The sequence below is a fragment of the Bos grunniens genome, chromosome 8 (assembly GCF_055505025.1).
Source record: "Bos grunniens cultivar Pamir isolate PY7600 chromosome 8, Bosgru_T2T1.0, whole genome shotgun sequence".
Taxonomy (NCBI): domain Eukaryota; kingdom Metazoa; phylum Chordata; class Mammalia; order Artiodactyla; family Bovidae; genus Bos; species Bos grunniens.
This window is the reverse complement of record NC_141172.1, coordinates 90321269-90341744: the sequence shown is the minus strand read 5'-3', so window position 1 is coordinate 90341744 and position 20476 is coordinate 90321269. Positions and strand designations below refer to the sequence as shown.

General features: G+C 40.5%; 1 protein-coding gene across 2 annotated transcripts in view; it reads right to left on the bottom strand.

Moving 5' to 3' along the window:
- Positions 1-20476, bottom strand: part of PLPPR1 (phospholipid phosphatase related 1) — a 595523-nt gene that overhangs the window by 359151 nt on the left and 215896 nt on the right. For both annotated transcript variants that reach the window (XR_015131976.1, XM_086315733.1), the window contains exon 2: positions 13605-13708. The gene's annotated coding sequence lies outside the window, so the exon portion shown is untranslated. The remainder of the gene's footprint in view (positions 1-13604; positions 13709-20476) is intronic.

Sequence of the window (20476 nt, the reverse complement as noted above, 5' to 3'; positions counted from 1 at the left end):
AATAAAACAGAGAAGTGGGTTTTGCTTGTGGTGTGATGTCTGTATAGTATGTGTGTGCACCCACGTGTATTGAAGGGAAGAATCCAAGGAAATCTAACTTGTAACAGTGGTTTTTAAAAACTGAAGTCTAATCTTTGGCTAGAGCTGATGATCTAGTTCCCCTAGCCACCCTCTTTGTTCTTCCTTCCTGTCTGCATCTAAGTGAAATGAAATTCACTCAGTCGTGTCCGACTCTTTGCAATCCCATAGACCATAGTCCATGGAATTCTCCAGGCCAGAATACTGAAGTGGGTAGCTGTTCCCTCCTCCAGAGGATCTTCCCAACCCAGGGACCCAATGTGGGTCTCCCACATTGCAGGCAGATTCTTTACCAGCTGAGCCACAAGGGAAGCCCTTGTGGCTTCTAAAGTTTCTTCTGCATCTAAAGTTTCATCTGTAAAAGCTGTAGACAGGAACACACAGCATCTCTGATAGATCTTCCTGAATTTCATTCCTGACAGTGGGCAAGCATAGAGTAAGACACTAAAGCTATGAAAAGCTTCTGCTGTTCAAATAAAGGGGGGAATTGGCAGGCATTTTTCCTTTTTTATGCTGTCTTCATCATGTTTTGATGTCAGAGTTAGCCTTTAAAATGGATTGAAGAACACCTTTTTCCATAAATATAAACAGTTTAACTAGCATAGAAAAAACCCATTTAACCCAGACCACCGTACCTGCCTCCAAAGAAATCTGTATGCAGGTCAAGAAGCAAGAGTTAGAACTGGACATGGAACAACAGACTGGTTCCAAATCCAGAAAGGAGTACATCAAGGCTGTATATTGTCACCATGCTTATTTAGCTTATATGCATAGTACATCATGAGAAATGCTGGGCTGGATGAAGCACAAGTTGGAATCAAGATTTCTGGGAGAAATATCAATAACCTCAGATATGCAGATGATACCACACTTAGGCCAGAAAGTGAAGAAGAACTGAAGAACCTCTTGATGAAAGTAAAAGAAGAGAGTAAAAAAGTAGGCTTAAAACTCAACGTTCAGAAAACTAAGATCATGGCATCTGGTCCCATCATTTCATGACAAATAGATGGGGAAACAATGGAAACAGTGAGAGACTTTAGTTTTGGAGGCTCCAAAATCACTGCAGATGGTGACTGCAGCCATGAAATGAAAAGACACTTGCTCCTTGGGAAAAAAACTATGACAAACCTAGACAGCTGAAAAGCAGAGACATTACTTTTTCGACAAAGGTCCATCTAGTCAAAGCTATGGTTTTTCCAGTCGTCATGTATGGATGTGAGAGTTGGACTGTAAAGAAAGCTGAGTGCCAAAGAATTGATCACTTTTGAACTACGGTGTTGGAGAAGACTCTTGAGTCCCTTGGACTGCAGAGACATCAAACCAGTCCATCGTAAAGGAAATCAGTCCTGAATATTCATTGGAAGGACTGATGCTGAAGCTGAAACTCCAATACTTTGGCCACCTAATGCAAAGAACTGACTCATTTGGAAAAGACCCTGATGCTGGGAAAGACTGAGGCAGGAGGAGGAGGGATGACAGAGGATGAGATGGTTTGACAGCGTCACCGACTCAATGGACATGAGTTTGAGCAATGTGCAGGAGTTGGTGATGGACAGGGAAGCCTGGTGTGCTGTAGTCACATGGGGTGGCAAAGAGTCAGACAAGACTGAGCAACTGAGCAACTGAACTGAAACTGAACCCATTTCAAAGGTTGGCTAAAACTGGATGTGAAAAAAGAAAAATCTAGGACCAGAGGAGAGAACTCTTGGACAATCTTTCACAAGTTTTCTTCTTTTTACTGAGTCCTTTACTCTTATATTTTATAAAATAGTATGGGGCATCCTCAAAAATTCCATGGAAATAGTAACAGGACTATTTTAAAATTTTTGTTCTGACACTGAATCTCAGTTTTGGAGGCCCCACCCCACAGCACATCACACACTAATTATTTGGCAGGGGAATGTAAAATAATTGGCAGAAAAGATTTTGGAAAGATTCTTAATTTCTTATTGTAATTAAAAGTGGATAATATATTCATATAATTCAAAAGATTTGAAAATGTATTCATGAATATTCTCCATACTTTTGGCCCCAAGCTACTTGGTTCCATTACAAGGACACAATTGATTTATTGTGTATCATTAAATGATTTGTAAAATTTTAGTTTCTGACTAAATAATACTATACTTAGTCTCACAGTTTTAAAAATCTCAAGGACCATTTCTTAAAAACCTTAAACCTTTTGCTCTTGTCTCACCGTTCTATCACCTTTACATTCTCTTTTTCCATGAAAGAACGTTGGAAGTTTGTAGAAATGGGCATTTGTGATTGTGGGATGCTAACAAGACATACAGGATTTACAGGGTTTACATTCTTCCCAGAGTAAGCACTAGTTAACTGTGTTTTCTTGTAGGGTATTAAAAGGAGTGTGCATTTCATGGTTCAATTATACAAAGATAATATGATTGTGGTTATATATGGACTGTAGCCTGCCAAGCTCCTCTGTCCATGGAATTCCCCAGGCAAGAATACTGGAGTGGATTGCCATTCCTTTCTCCAGGGGATCTTCCTCACCCAGGGATCAAACCTGGGTCTCCCTCATTGCAGGCAGATTCTTTACTGTCTGAGCCACCAGGGAAGCTATATGTATATATGTGTGAATCTCTTAAGAGCTCTTTGGATATAATTCCAGGCATTTTTCAATGCATTTACATATGTACCACATATATAGTGGTATGTATATATATAATAATACGTGGATTCATTTTCTAGGACCTGAAGCACTGCCTGCTGAAGAGAAACCAGAGGTGCCATCTATCCTGGGCAAGAAGGGATCAAGGGAGGCTGTCTAAAATTGAAACAAAGATTATTGAGGCTGATTGGAAGACGTGATCATCCCAGTCTAAGGCCAGTCACCTTGTATGTTTCTATAGCTCAGCTCAGTTGCACGAGCACTGCCACACTGAAAAGTGCTCATTTGTGTTAAAAGTCACAATACATTCCAAAGGCAGCTGAGGTCTGCAGACAGAGTGTGACATCTGTATCTCACTGTTCAAAGGCAGCTTCCCAGAGATGCCTAGTCACCTGCCCCCTCAGCCAGAGTGAGGAACTGGACAAACTGTTCCTGGTGCTGCGTTCACTGCTTCTGAATCTGAAGGCATCAGTGCTCCCTTGGACCTGTGGCTCTCCTCCTTCATTCATAAAGAGAGTCTCCTGATAAAGTCGTGGTGATGTCAGGGTGTTCTGTGACTTTAAAGCACTTCATAAGTATTAAATGCTAAAACTTGGAGTGGTAGAAGAAAAGGAACTGAAGCCCAAGAGCCCAGTGCTCAGCTATACTCTGATGGCAGCAGGAACACTGTCACCAACATACCTGCCTGACACAAAACACAAGTCAAACTTTAAATTCAATCATATTCATGGAAGTTCAATTAGTTTTGTACTTGCCCAGAACTATTAATATTCTTATCTAATAACTAGATGAAAAGTTGACATTCATGTAAAGACAAAATAACCTGCTTATGGAGATAAACAGGGCTTTTCTGGTGGCTCAGTGGTAAACAACCTGCCTACCAATGGAGAAGGCCTGGGTTCAATTCCTGGGTTGGGAAGATCCCCTGGAAAAGTAAATAGCAACCCATTCCAGTATTCTTGCCTGGGATATCCCATGGACAGAGAGGAGCTTGGAGAGTCCATGGGGTCGTAAAACAGCAAGACACAACTTAGCCACTAAATAACAACAACAAGAGACAAAGAAATTTGGTTATTCTGAAAATGATGATGATATTTTTCTCCCCAACTGTCACATTAAACAAGAAACAAAATTATACTGATACCACTAAAAGGAGAAAAAAACAGTATGATCCAAAGTTGAATAAGCTCCAGAGAGATATTCTGTTCCTTGAGAAACCCAGTAGGAGGAAAACGGTAGGTGATAAGAAACACCAAAGGCTTGGAGAACTGACTGCAGCATCTTCAGGGGTCTCAGCAACTACCACTATAAGGCAGTGAACAGGGGGAAAAGGCTTTGGAAAAACAGAAAACTTCCCAAGTCAGAAACAAAGATTACGTCTACTTTTAGTTTCACCGTAGGTAGTAATCATTTACATTTAGAACAACTACAGAAGAGGTGATCGTGACGGTGAATACACATGTGCCATTTAACACCAGGTTTGAGACAGAACAAATATGCAGTAAGTGATAGTGGTTATTAAATATATATTATTACAGTTAATGGCAAAAAGAAGCAAACTACTGTAGAAATTCAGCACACAACAGGTTCTATTTTTAGTGAGTTAAAGACAATGGTACATCCTCTTCAAACAACACAAGAGATAACTTTACACATGGACATCACCAGATGGGCAATACTGAATACAGATTGATTATATTCTTTGCGGCCAAAAATGGAGAAACTCTATATAGTCAGCATAAAAAAAAAAAAAAAAAAGACTTGGAGCTGACTGTAGCTCAGATCACGAGCTCCTTATTGAAACATTCAGGCTTAAATTGAAGAAGATAGGGAAAACTGCCATTAAGGTATGACCTAAATCAAATCCCTTATGATTATACAGTAGAGGCAACAAATAGATTCAAGGGATTAGATCTGGTAGAGAGTGTCTGAAGAAATATGGATGGAGGTGCATAACACTGTACAGGAGGTGACCACCAAAACCAGTCCCAAGAAAAAGGAATGCAAGAAGGCAAACTGGGTATTTGAGAAGGCCTTACAAATAGCTGAGAAAAGAACAGAAGTGAAAGGCAAAGGCGAAAGGGAAAGATACACCCAATTGAATGCAGAGTTCCAGAGAAAACAAGGAGAGATAAGAAAGCCTTCTTATGTGAACAATGCAAAAAAAAAAAAAAAAAAAATACAGGGGAAAACAATAGAATAGGAAAGACTAGAGATCTCTTCAAGAAAATTGAAGGGAACATTTTGTGCAAGGATGGGCACAGTGAAGGACAGAAATGACAAGGACCCCAAAGAAGCAGAAGATATTAAGAAGAAGTGGCAAGAATATACAGAACTATACAAAAAAAGTCTTAATGACACAGATAACCATCATGGTGTGGTCACTCACCTAGAGTCAGACATCCTGCAGTGCAAAGTCAAGTAGGCCTTAGGAAGCATTACAAGAACAAACCTGATGGAGGTGGTGGAATTCCAGTTGAGCTGTTTTAAATCTAAGAGATGATGCTGTTAAAGTGCTGCACTCAATATGCCAGCAAGTTTGGAAAACTCATTGGCCACAGGACTGGAAAAGGTCAGTTTTCATTCCAGTCCCAAAGAAGGGCAAAGCCAAAGAATATTCAAACTACCATAAAATTGCACTCAGTTCACATGCTAGCAAGGTAAACCTCAAAATTCTTCAAGATAGGCTTCAGCAGTACATCAACTGAGAACTTCCAGATGTACGAGCTGGATTTAGAAAAGGCAGAAGCACCACAGATCAAATCACCAACATCCACTGGATCAAAGAGAAAGCAAAGGAATTCCAGAAAAACATCTACTTCTGCTTCATTGACCTCACTAAAGCCTTTGAGTGTGTGGATCACACCAAATTGTGGAAAATTCTTAAACAGATGGGAATACCAGACCACCTTACCTTTGAAACCTGTATGCAGGTCAAGAAGCAACAGTTAGAACTGGACATGGAACAACAGACTCATACAAAATTGGGAAAGGAGTACATCAAGGCTGTATATTGTCACCCTGCTTATTTAACTGATATGCTGAATACATCATGCAAAATGCTGGGCTAGATGAATCACAAGCTGGAATCAAAATTTCTGGAACAAATATCAACAACCTCAGATATGCAGATGATATAACTCTAATGGCAGAAAGCAAAGAGGAATTAAGGAGCCTTTTGATGAAGGTGAAAGAAGAGAGTGAAGAATCTGGCTTTATACTCAACGTTCAAAAACTAGGATCATGGTATCTGGTCCCATAACTTCATGGCAAATAGATGGGGAAAAAACGGAAACAGTGACAGACTTTATTTTTTGGGACTCCAAAATCAATGTAGATAGTGATGCTAGCTAGCATGCTGCAGTCCATGGTGTCACAAATGGTCAGACACAACTCAGTGACTGAGAACCACCACCAACAAAGGACAATGGTGATGATGTACTCTAAAACAGAGAAGGGCTAAAAATATAAGACAGAGTAAAAGAAAGATGTGATCCTTTCTATATCAGAATTTAATATTCAGCGACTTTAACAATCTCTACTCTGGCAACTACCATGGTGAGAGTTCTTTCCAATCTATGGACAGACCACAAAACCAAGAATACTCTCTGTTCTCAGTTACAACACGGTGGGCCCAGAGCAACCTACTTTCAAAATCAAGACTCGGACAGCTCCTAATCACAGACTCTATCTTTGAGTGTTTGCTTTATCAAGAGTGAAACCTCTGCATCTAAGTGCTGCTTATTTTTTATTGGGCACCAAAATCACTGCAGATGGTGACTGCAGCCATGAAATTAAAAGACACCTGCTCCTTGGAAGAAAACCTATGACAAACCTAGACAGCATATTAAAAAGCAGAGACATCAATTTGCTGACAAAGGTCCATATAATCAAAGCTATGGTTTTTCTAGTAATCGTGTATGGATGTGAGAGTTGGACCAAAAAGAAAGCTGAGTGCCAAAGAATTGATGCTTTTGAACCATGGTATTGGAGAAGACTCTTGAGAGTCCCTTGGACTGCAAGGAGATCCAACCAGTCAATCCTAAGGGAAATCAGTTCTGAATATTCATTGGAAGGGCTGATGCTGAAGCTGAAACTCCAATACTTTGGCCACCTGATGGGAAGAACTGACCCATTTGAAAAGACCCTGATGCTGGGAAAGGTGGAAGGCGGGAGGAGAAGGGGACTACAGAGGATGAGATGGTTGGATGGCATCACCGACTCAATGGGCATGAGTTTGAGTAAACTCTGGGAGTTGGTGATGGACAGGGAGGCCTGGAGTGCTGCAGTCCATGGGGTCACAAAGTCCGACATGACTGAGCGACTGAACAACAGCTCAACTAAGAGAATGAAACAGATCTTCTTTGATTAAAGATATTGCAGGTTGTAAAATATGTTGATGTTTAAAAAGGATATTGTAATATAATACAGTTCTTTTAAAGTTTATGTAAATATTCCTAAATTATTCTGATTACTTTCTTTGAAAATTAAGACAATGATGAAATTGTTAGAAATGTCTCATATTTGCCTTTCTTTTTAAGTATCATATATTTTCTCATTTTCCATCAGGATATCACAAATACATGCCACTCTATGGCACACCTGTTGACTTATAAGAAATCTTCAAACATGGCCACTGCAGTCCAAAGCTGTACTTCCTTATTTGGGCCAAGTTTTAACTTTATCCAATTCACATCAAATTAATAGTACAGAATTTGTCTGAAAAGGTAAAAATTACTTTCTCTATTTTTTATTTTCGTAGATCTTTTTACTAAGTAGGAAATATATTCTGGCCCAATAACTATCCTGGGTACTTAAATTTGTGTTCTTATTCAAAGAATATTGGGCTGACTAAAATATGAAAAACTTTTCTAAAACCCATAATCAAACTTAAGGAGTCCTAGATATTTAAAAAGTGGCTTAGATGTTGAAGGAAATGGAATACTTAAAACTGACCCTTGATCTGTTTGAACCGATTCATATTAAACATTTACTCTCTGACTTCCAGAAACTCAGGGATTTGAAATGGGATTAGACACAGGTCCTGGTCTCAAGGAACTCACAGTATAATATGGAGAATATGATGATAATTTTTATACTACTTGGCATTGTCCAAACTGCCATGGTTCCCTTACCAGTTTCTTTATCCACCAAGGGCCGCATCTAGCACTTCCTGAGAGGCTCCTCCCAAGATAGAGGGTTGCCTGTGAGGATACTTCCAGTCTTTGCCTCTAAGACACACTCAGTCGGCCATGCTTAATGGCTGTTTCCAAACTTTTGCTTCAGTGTACCGATTTCTCTCCTCATTCCCACTTTGGTCTTGACACTTTGGACCTTCTCTTTCTACCTGAACTCATACATGCCTTGGATTAGAATCTGGTTCCTCTCCATTCACATCTCACAGTCGCCTGCTGTTCTCCCTGCTTCCCTGACTGGGGTGGATCCTGGAATCCCAGCTGGCCCTGAGCTCTGGGCGTTCTCTCACTTCTGTTGGGAAAGTCAAGGAATCTTCTCAATGAGCTCAATGTAATGAAATGAGGTTTAGAAAAATTCAGGAACACTTAAATTGATCTCATGAGGACAATGAATTGCCAAATGCTTAATGTAATTCAAAGTTAACGGCAATGACAGCCATCGCTTATTTTTAGGTACTCTATCCCTATTTACTGGTGAGGAAACAGGTTCCCATGAGTTAGATCACTTGTTCAAGTTCATAAAACTTGTAATTTGAGGGATGGAGCTAATATTCAATCTCAAACTTATTGAGCTCCATACAAGATTATATGTGTGTGTGCATGCTCAGTCACTCAGTCATGTCCGACTCTTTGTGGACCCATGCACTGTAGCCCACCAAGCTTTTCTGCTCATGGAATTTTCCAGGCAAGCACATTGGAGTTGGGTGCCATTTTCTACTCCAGGGAATCTTCTTGACCCAGGGATCAAACCCATGTCTCTTGTGTCTCCTGCATTGGAAGGCAGATTCTTTACCACTAATGCTACCTGGGAAGCCCATAGCACCACTGTATAGTTTTATTTTTAAAGACAGCATCACCATTATCACTGGATTCAATTACAGTGGCAAATATTATAATGGAGGAGCTGCAAGCCACCACCATTCAAGATAATAACTACTAACATTAACTGCTTACTATATGTCAGGTATGGGTCTATGGCCTTTACAGAAACCATCTTATCTTAACTCTGCCATTTTGTCAATGCAATAAGTATTAAGGAGTCCAGTCTCAAAGGGGATTTGCCAAATCTCCTTTGCTTGGATGGCATTCCTCCCCTTCCAACCATTCCTATAGCTTTGAACTCAATCTCTAAGACCAATCCTAGCAAAAACAAGATCTTACAGATAAATATAACTACTAAAAATAAATACCAGAGAAAAGTCTGAGTTAGACTTTTCTTTTTCTGTAAGGCTAAAAAGCTCTGCATCATAATTGTAGAAGTCCTACCATCTGTTCCAAAACCAGAGACAACGTTAAGTGCTTAAAATGTATGAACTGGCAGAAGAGGGAAACCCTGGATTAGGAAAGCAATACATCTGACCAGCATAATGATATATTGTGGTATTGTCTATATGAATATTACTCAGACTGCTGTCCATTGACCTAATTACTTTAGAATCATTTCAGAACCTTTGAAATGCAGGTTCCTAGGCCTCCCTACCCCTGTCTCCAGAAACTCAGAAGAAGGAAATGGGGCCCAGAGATAGTTAACAGTTAACAAACCCCCTAGTATTTTGGATGCAGATACATGAGAACCACCACCTCTCCATGTATTTATAATCTCCACCCCATGGACTATAAAGTCCATAGAATTCTCCAGGCCAGAAAATTGGAGTGGGTGGCCTTCCCCTTCGCTGGGGGATCTTGCCAACCCAGGGATCGAACCCAGGTCTCCTGCATTGCAGGCAGATTCTTTACCAGCTGAGCCACAAGGGAAGCCCAAGAATACTAGAGTGGGTAGCCTATTCCTTCTCTAGCAGATTTTCCCAACCCAGGAATCGAACCAGGGTCTCCTGCATTGCAGGCATATTCTTTACCAACTGGGCTATCAGGGAAGCCCTATATAATCCCAGGATCACATAATTTGATTTTGAAACTGTAAAGCAGATTAAATTGGGACTTAGTTACTTCAGAGCTCATAAAATAATTTATTACTCCAATAATTATCAGAATAGAGTAAAGGTGTCATAGATACTTTCAAATATTTCAAGAATGTTATGTACTCTCTAGTCATGGAGGCCCAGCAAGGGCACCAGTGTGCACGCACACACGTCCACACACAGTTCTCCTAAACGTAGCAAACAAAATCCAGTTCAAGCTTTCTTTTTTTTGCTTATTATACCATACTTATTTATAAATGCATTAGTATTGCAGAGAGAAGCTAATTAGTACTTTGAGAACAAAGGGTTTTACACTCAAAAGCAAACAAACAAAAAAAAAGAGCTTGGGAAATTGCTTTGCTAAATAAATCCTTTCCCTGAAGATTCACAATACATACTAAAAATGTGAGATGCTCCAGAAAAAAAAAGGAAACCTGTGAACTTTATTGAATATTTAACAAACAAACTTACTTGGGCAAAGGATGAGTCGTCATCTTCTTTTCTGCATCTTCTTTTGTGCATCTGCATCTTCTTTTCTGCATCTTCTTTCTAGTTTGCTTAGCTCTGAATTCATTTACTCAACACATATGTGTTACAAACACATGTAGCAACTATAAACTAGGCAGCACTTTAGATATGGTGATAAAATGGGAATAAACCAGACAGACTGTTCAATAGCCACATTCATTGCCATTTGAAACTTGTCAACTCACAAAGGTTCCTCATAGCCCAAGAGGCCCTGATGCAATGCATTTGGCTATATTGCCTCACTTCTAACACTGACCTCACTTTAGTTGTAGTTTACAAGAGATTTTGAGAATCTCCAAACAGCTTCAGAGCTGCTGCTGAGTGGGGGGACAAGCAGAGGGACTCCCCACAGAGCTGCACAGCCAAGCAAGCTCTCTAGCAAGTACATTATTACAGGATCCGTTGTGGTACAACGGTTACCTCAAAGCAGGCATTTAAACTAGTAGTCGAAATCAAAATTAAATCCACAAATTTCATGCTTGCCAGTAACTTCTTCATATCATGGAATACTACCAATCATTTGCAAGGCTATTTCAAATGTCCACTGACAAATGGAGTAGATAATCAGAGTATTTATTTGACAACTCTGGGGGATAAGGCTTTCTTATTATACTTTTGTAGTTGGTTTCTTATTTTTCTCCTAAAAGATACTGAACAGACCACCGAAGGAGCAGGTCTTCATATTATTTATCCCACAGTTTTGATAATGAGTAAAAGAATGTTAAATTATTTACTCATGCAAGAACTGATTCAAGGGATTTATTTTTGTGACCCTGTCATTGCTGGGTACTCCAGGCTGTAAATTCTATACTGACTACATACATCCTCACACCTGTTACAATTCAGGCAGTTATGATTTCATCTTTGCAAAAGATGCCTTCCAACATGAAAACTCTCTACCCTATAAGAGATTTTATAACATGAAACATTAGCGATTGAAGTGAGGTCAAACCCCAGGTCAGCCACACATACATGTAGCAAATTTTCCACTGTTTCATCTTCTGCTTTTATAGAACAGGCAAGAACATAACCATGTCTACCTAAACCTGTGACAACAAAAATCCTCGTGACCTCAGGAAGACTGAGTGACTCGCTTTGGTACTCCAATTTCTAGACATCAGCTAGATAAGCTCTACTCTGAAACACTGAGGGCACAATCACTCACACGTCTATATTATAGCTATTAGTTCTGAATACCTGTGTACTGTTCTCATTGTGTGTGTGTATGTGTGTGTGTGTGTGTATGTGTAAGAGAGAGAATGTGTGTGTTTTCTTTTTTGGCCAAATGATGGAATGTTTTGCTTTGGAACGTGGACAAAACTGACAAAAATCAGTCACCTAGAGTCAATTGAATATGTTTCTTTCTTTGAAAATGCCTGTTTCTTGGAGGTAGCAGAATGATCCTTCACCTATTTATTCAAGAATTATTTAGTGAAAGTCTGCTCTCTGCCTGATACTCTCCTATGGGCTAGAGATAAAGCAAGGAAAATAAGACAAGGCCTAGAACTTAAAGTAGATTTTCTGTAGCCATGTGAGGTTCAATTCTGAACATGAAAAACACTCAGTGTCTTAGTTTTGAATTTTGCTGATCAATTTGGGTCTTATAGGCCTATTGAACTCTCCTAAGCTCACTTCTATCCCCACCCACCATTGGGATATTGATAGAAGCCTAACTTCCAGCTGTAGGACTTTCAAAAGGAAGACTATGTAGAAAATATGAAGGAAAAATAAAAAAGAGTTCACTTGGGAGGAAGACTTTTAACAAAAGGTATTTCAAGTGGAGCTGGAAGTAGGTGACCTAATTCCCTTGTGCAAGGGAATATGGCCACAAAGTCACACATACTGGGTGAGAAGCCTCTCCTGTAAGAAGGCCATCAGAGGTGTCATTTTGCCAATGTGAAGTTTACCACTTAACATAAACAGGAAAAAAATGCAGGCTGTGCTATGCCTTTATAACCTGAATTTTGAGAAACACCATCTGGTTTAAAGAGGGAAAACAGAACAAGTAGGAAATCAGTATTCCATGACCAAATGGTTAGACTTCAGTCTTTTAGTAGAAAATTTAAAATTTTTACATCCATCATTTATTTACATTTTAACATGTGGCTTTCTTATTTGTCTGCGTTTATTATTTTCCATGGAATAAAATGTATGTTGAGTCTTCTAAAGTGCTCTTAGAGAGTACAGCATAACTACATGTGGAGTGTAAATGCAATATGTGTGTGTATTTGCACACAAATAAACTTTATAGCACTAAACAATTCATCCTTGGAGTGTGTTTGTGATAGCACTTTATGGGGTGGCTTTAAACAAGAAGAAGAAGAAACTGGAGCTATCTATGCCTGTCTCAAGAGAATAAAAGCTTTTTCTTTGAGTTCTCTGATGCATGTAACATTTTAGATTTACATAAATAGCATCTTTTTCCCCTAAGAATAAAATAACCCCCAGGCAGAAAAATAACCCTGCCACATGTAACCAGCAGGTAGTCTGTTTCATCAACTACTCAAATGAAAGCTATAGAAATTTGAGAGCAACCATTAAATTATATTGCAAAAACATATATTTCCCTAACAGAATTGACAGTCCATTGTGCTCCACCAAAAGAAAAACAAAGCAAAACAATGGCCTAGAAGCATGAGAGTTGCCCCTTTCTGCTTTGCCACTCTGCACCCCATGGTCCTTTGCAGTCAAGCCAAGCTGATCACAGTCTCACTGGTCAGCTTTTCCTGTGGTTTACCCTGTCGTGAAGCCCACCAAATGTTCCGGGTATTTAGGAGCATTCTGATAGGTAAGGAGAGAGTGTAATCCTCCTTCCTTTCCAAGACAAAGCCACTTCAACTTCTGAGTTTCCTTCTGACCTCACTTCAATCCCTGCCTGGCTTCCCCTTGCCCGGGACACCTCTAACCTTTACCCATGGGATGCCAGCAGCACGCACTCTGCCAGGGTGATAATCAAAGCTGTAACCAGACAATGCCCAATATCTCTCAGATTCTTCAGTTGAAAATCATTAAATAAATATGACAAAATGAAGAAAAGATACTATTAGAACCTGAGTCTTATTCAATGTCCTATAACACACAGAGCAATGCCTGCAAAAAGTAATTATCTCACCCACAATGTCAGTAGTTCCAAGGCCAAGAAAGTTTGATTTATATCCAACTCAGAGAGTCACCTGTTAAGATTCATGTGAAATATAATATTGGTCACCCAGAGACCCTCTCCCCATTCCCCCTCTTCCCTTGGGGACTTACATGAGCCTGAAGTGAGATCCAGGGGACTTCCAGTTTGGGATGAAGAGCTCTGCCTCTCGGTGGTTACTCGATGTCACTCGTCGCAGCCACATGGCACCACTGGTCTGAAACACATCGAGTCTGTCCTTACTTCTTGTATTCCCTAACAGCCCCTGATTACCACCAGAAACATTTTGATATTGTCATCAGGACGTCTTTTCTGGAAGTGAGGAGAGCCAGGGCCTTAGGCATGCTATGCCTTCATTAACCTCTTAAGGTGGTAATCCACATGCCTTTCAATTCTTGCTGATGAGGCTACAGCAGTGAAAAACAAACAAGGTAATTTTCCCCACTGTGTTAAATTCTCAGAAATCTCCCTGATTCTGGCAATGACTTCTCTCACTCTGCTGCCTGGCACTGTCTGGGACTCTGCCTGTCTTCTCCCAGGCTGGGACCTCTGAGTCCTGACTTCTGCCCTGGGTACACTGCACACATTTTTACCAGCCCTACTGGAATGGGTGAGAGAGAAAAGTAGCCCTTTGGGAGAGAAGAGTAACGCTGATAGGACATCAGAGTTACAAATAGGTGCAGGCAGCCAAGGCCTGCCTCTTCCCATGGCCTGTCACGACGCATCCTCACCAACACTAATGGCTTGAGATTTTTCCCATTAAGCCATTCCACACACAAAGTGTGCTGACTCCTAGTCCTTATCAAAATTCTTATATCACAGAATTGTAATGATCTGTGTACCCATTTGTGTCCCCTGAGAACTTCTGAGCTCCTTGAGGAAGAAAAAGACTGTCTTAGTATTGCTACGAAGTCAGCATAAAGCACCCTGCTTAGCATGTAGGAAACACTCAGAATAACAGGATGAAAAAAAAAAAACAACAACAACTGTATAAAACATTTCCAGGCAAAATATTTGTGAGGATTTATACAGAAAAATAGGACGAAAAAAGCTATCCAGAGTACACAAAATGATACTTTATACAGACAATTTAAAAGATCGGCAGACAGTTCTTCTGAAGCTTTTAGCACAATGGAATAAAAACCAGAAATAGATTATACACTTTTTTCTTGTTTTCAGCCATTTGGAAATTGTGGTAGCAAATATACTCCTCTTTTATTTTTAGAAGACAGTAAAAAATAAATGTCACACATATCATATGAATTATTGGTCTCACAAAGTTAGTTGAAAAATTCACCTGCAAGTTAAACAGTAGAGATGCTGGGATGGGGTTTCAGAGGCTGGCTAGCTCCAATCTCAAGGAGAAAATGACCAACATCAAAGTCTTCTGGCGACCTGTAAGCAGCTTCTCTCCAAATACCTACTTTGATCTAAAGGCAGCTTAAAAGCTAGTTGCTGTTAGAAATGGTTTTTAGTTATATAAATGAGCTTTTTACTGGTTTAGCCCAAGGTCTCATTTAGCCCAATGTCAGGTAACTAACATGCAAATGTATTTCATTTACACCACTGGGCATACATACTTGACTCACAGAAATGGGAAATGATGAAGTCAAGTTTGTACTTTTTCTTCTGGCCCTTGGGTCCTTTTAACAAACTGTTGAACCACCTGAATTAAGTCTGTAGATTAAGTCTGAAGTCCTTATTATGTAGCAAATCACAACCTATGTCAGAATCTCCAGTTACCTCAAAAAGTGGCATAATATTATCAATAAAATTTGTTTTTATTTACCTTAGTTTAAAAGACTGTCTTGGTTGAGCAAAGAATGGACTCAGGTGAAGGCTGTGATATTGAAAGTAATAATAATTATAGCCAGTACAGGTAATATGTACCTCAGTTTATATCTCAAATGTTCAAATAAATAAATTTATAATAGTTACAAATACCTTGACCTAATGCCTATCTCCCATTCCACCAAGATGGCAGAAAGTTAATCTCAATTAATTTGCAGTTCCCTTGAAAGTGAAAGTGGAGAGTGAAAAAGTTGGCTTAAAGCTCAACATTCAGAAAATGAAGATCATGGCATCTGGTCCCATCACTTCTTGGGAAATAGATGGGGAAACAGTGGAAACAGTGTCAGACTTTATTTTTTTGGGCTCCAAAATCACTGCAGATGGTAATTGCAGCCATGAAATTAAGAGACGCTTACTCCTTGGAAGGAAAGTTATGACCAACCTAGATAGCATATTCAAAAGCAGAGACATTACTTTGCCAACAAAGGTTCATCTAGTCAAGGCTATGGTTTTTCCTGTGGTCATGTATGGATGTGAGAGTTGGACTGTGAAGAAGGCTGAGCGCTGAAGAATTGATGCTTTTGAACTGTGGTGTTGGAGAAGACTCTTGAGAGTCCCTTGGACTACAAGGAGATCCAACCAGTCCATTCTGAAGGAGATCAGCCCTGGGATTTCTTTGGAAGGAATGATGCTAAAGCTGAAACTCCAGTACTTTGGCTACCTCATGCGAAGAGTTGACTCATTGGAAAAGACTCTGATGCTGGGAGGGATTGGGGGCAGGAGGAGAAGGGGATGATAGAGGATGAGATGGCTGGATGGCATTACCGGTTCGATGGACGTGAGTCTGAGTGAACTCCGGGAGTTGGTGATGGACAGGGAGGCCTGGCGTGCTGCGATTCATGGGGTTGCAAAGAGTCAGACATGACTGAGCGACTGAACTGGACTGAACTGAACTCCCCTGCCTTCAGTTCAGTTCAGTCACTCAGTCGTGTCCATTGTACAGGAGACAGGGAGCAAAACCATCCCCAAGAAAAAGAAATGCAAAAAAGCAAAATGGCTGTCTGAGGAGGCCTTACAAATATCTGTGAAAAGAGAAAAGGAAAGATATTTCCATTTGAATGCAGAGATCCAAAGAATAGCAAGGAGAGATAAGAAAGCCTTCCTCAGTGATTAGTGCAAAGACATAGAGGAAAAAACAGAATGGGAAATACTAGAGATCCCTTCAAGAAAATTAGAGATATCAAGGGAACATTTCATGCAAAGATGGGCTCTATAAAGGACAGAAATGGTATGGACCTAACAGAAGCAGAAGATATTAAGAACAGGTGGCAAGAATACACAGAACTGTACAAAAAAGATCTTCACGATCCAGATAATCACAGTGGTGTGATCACTCACCTAGAGGCAGACATTCGAAATATCACAATGAACAAAGCTAGTGGAGGTGATGGAATCCAGTTGAGCTATTTCAAATCCTGAAAGATGATGCTGTGAAAGTGCTGCACTCAATATGCCAGCACATTTGAAACACTCAGCAGTGGCCACAGGACTGGAAAAGGTCAGTTTTCATTCCAGTGCCAAAGAAAGGCAATGCCAAAGAATGCTCAAACTACCGCACAATTGGACTCATCTCACACGCTAGTAAAGTAATGCTCAAAATTCTCCAAGCCAGGCTTCAGCAATATGTGAACCATGAACTCCCAGATGTTCAAGCTGGTTTTAGAAAAGGCAGACGAACCAGAGATCAAGTTGCCAACATAGACTGGATCATCGAAAAAGCAAGAGAGTTCCAGAAAAACATCTATTTCTACTTTATTGACTATGCCAAAGCCTTTGACGGTATGGATCACAATTGCTAATCGCTAAGTCACTTCAGTCGTGTCCGACTCTGTCCGACCCCATAGATGGCAGCCCACCAGGCTCCCCCGTCCCTGGGATTCTCCAAGCAAGAACACTGGAGTGGGTTGCCATTTCCTTCTCCAATGCATGAAAGTGAAAAGTGAAAGTGAAGTTGCTCATTCGTGTCCGACTCTATCGACCCCATGGACTGCAGCCTACCAGGCTCCTCTGTCCATGGGATTTTCCAGGCAAAAGTACTGGAGTGGGGTGCCATTGCCTTCTCCGATGGATCACAATAAACTGTGGAAAATTCTGAAAGAGATGGGAATACCAGACCACCTGACCTGCCTCTTGAGAAATCTGTATGCAGGTCAGGAAGCAACAGTTAGAACTGGACATGGAACAATAGATTGGTTCCAAATAGGGAAAAGAGTACATCAAGGCTGTATATTGTCACCCTGCTTATTTAACTTATATGCAGAGTATATCATGAGAAACACTGGGCTGGAAGAAGCACAAGCTGGAATCAAGATTGCCGGGAGAAATATCAATAACCTCAGATATGCAGATGACACCACCCTTATGGCAGATAGTCGAGAAGAACTAAAGACCCTCTTGATGAAAGTGAAAGAGGAAAGTGAAAAAGTTGGCCTAAAGCTTAACATTCAAAAAACTATGATCATGGCATCGGGTCCCATCAGTTCAGTTCAGTTCAGTTGCTTAGTCATGTCGGACTCTTTGTGACCCCATGAATCGCAGCACGCCAGGCCTCCCTGTCCATCACCATCACCCGGAGTTGACTCAAACTTACATCCATCAAGTCAGTGATGCCATCCAGCCATCTCATTTTCTGTCATCCCCTTTTCCTCCTGCCTCCAATCCCTCCCAGCATCAGAGTCTTTTCCAATGAGTCAACTCTTCGCATGAGGTAGCCAAAGTACTGGAGTTTCAGCTTCAGCATCATTCCTTCCAAAGAAATCCCAGGGCTGATCTCCTTCAGAATGGACTGGTTGGATCTCCTTGCAGTCCAAGGGACTCTCAAGAGTCTTCTCCAACACCACAGTTCAAAAGCATCAATTCTTCGGTGCTCAGCTTTCTTTACAGTCCAACTCTCACATCCATACATGACCACAGGAAAAACCATAGCCTTGACTAGATGGACCTTGGTTGGCAAAGTAATGTCTCTGCTTTTGAATATGTTATCTAGGTTAGTCATAACTTTTCTTCCAAGGAGTAAGCATCTCTTAATTTCATGGCTGCAATCACCATCTGCAGTGATTTTGGAGCCCAAAAAAATAAAGTCTGACACTGTTTCCACTGTTTCCCCATCTATTTCCCATGAAGTGATGGAACTAGATGCCATGATCTTAGTTTTCTGAATGTTGAGCTTTAAGCCAACTTTTTCACTCTCCTCTTTCACTTTCATCAAGAGGCTCTTTAGTTCCTCTTCACTTTCTGCCATAAGGGTGGTGTCATCTGCATATCTGAGGTTATTGATATTTCTCCCGGCAATCTTGATTCCAGCTTGTGCTTCTTCCAGCCCAGCGTTTCTCATGGTGTACTCTGCATAGAAGTTAAATAAGCAGGGTGACAATATACAGCCTTGACGTCCTCCTTTTCCTATTTGGAACCAATCTATTGTTCCATGTCCAGTTCTAACTGTTGCTTCCTGACCTGCATATAGGTTTCTCAAGAGGCAGGTCAGGTGGTCTGGTATTCCCATCTCTTTCAGAATTTTCCAGTTTATTGTGATCCATACAGTCAAAGGCTGTGGCATAGTCAATAAAGTAGAAATAGATGTTTTTATGGAACTCTATTGCTTTTTAGATGATCCAGCAGATGTTGGCAATTTATCTCTGGTTCCTCTGCCTTTTCTAAAACCAGCTTGAACATCTGGAAGTTCACAGTTCACGTATTGCTGAAGCCTGGCTTGGAGAATTTTGAGCATTACTTTACTAGCGTGTGAGATGAGTCCAATTGTGCGGTAGTTTGAGCATTCTTTGGCATTGCCTTTCTTTGGCACTGAATGAAAACTGACCTTTTCCAGTCCTGTGGCCACTGCTGAATGTTCCAAATGTCCTGGCATATTGAGTGCAGCACTTTTACAGCATCATCTTTCAGGATTTGGAATAGCTCAACTGGATTCCATCACCTCCACTAGCTTTGTTCGTAGTGATGCTTTTTAAGGTCCACTTGAGTTTACATTCCAGAATTTCTGGCTCTAGGTGAGTGATCACACCACTGTGATTATCTGGATCATGAAGATCTTTTTTGTACAATTCTTCTGTGTATTCTTGCCACCTGTTATTAATATCTTCTGCTTATGTTAGGTCCATACCACTTCTGTCCTTTATACAGCCCATCTTTGCATGAAATGTTTCCTTGATATCTCTAATTTTCTTGAAGAGATCTCTAGTCTTTCCCATTCTGTTTTTTCCTCTATTTCTTTGCATTGATCGCTGAGGAAGGCTTTCTTACCTCTTCTTGCTAAAAAACTGTGTATTTCACAAATTCATTTTTCTAACAGGGTCGCTTCAGCCATGTCTGACTCTTTGTGATCCTATGAACTGTAGCCCTCCAGGCTCCTCTGTCCATGGGATTCTCTATGCAAGAATACTGGAGTGGGTTGCCATGCCCTCCTCCAGGGGATCTTCCCAACCCAGGGATTGAACCCATGTCTCTTATGTCTCCTGCATTGGCAGACATGTTCTTTACCATTAGCGCCACCTGGGAAGCCCCCATAGAGTTCCAAAGTTACAAATTCATCAAAATAAGCAAACTGCCCATTTTGCCCATTCCAAAACCATTCAAGTATTGTTTGGATTCCAAAGGCTTCATTTTAAAAGCCACTGACTCCCTCAGTTTCAGATTATTGCTAATGGAATTTTAAATTACCTTTTGAAGAAAAAAAGCTGGATTCTGATTTGGGTAGTAAAAGAACAACTCACTTGATTACTTTTATACTGTTTTTAAAGAGCAGTTTTAGGTTCTTCTAGTGAGCCTGTACCTCTGGACTGAGAACGACTTCACGCGCGTGTATCTTAGGTTTCCCCATTCCCCTTAGGTAGCACAGGGTGGCTAGAGTGGGCTGGACCTGAGAATTTCCCTTCCCCTTAGTGCAGTACTCTCTAATAATACCCCAACAAGACAAGTTAGCTCTAGCTGACTGGTTTCTCCTGAGGGCAAGCCTTGTTAAGAACAGAGTACTCTGGTGTCTCTTAGAATGGCTCCTTCCCCCATTGCCACTTTTTTCTACCATGTATAAAATCAGTCGTATAAGAGCATATAACTTTTAGATGGTTCTATTTGGAAAAGACCCTGATGACAGGAAAGACTCAAGGCAAAAGGAGAAAGG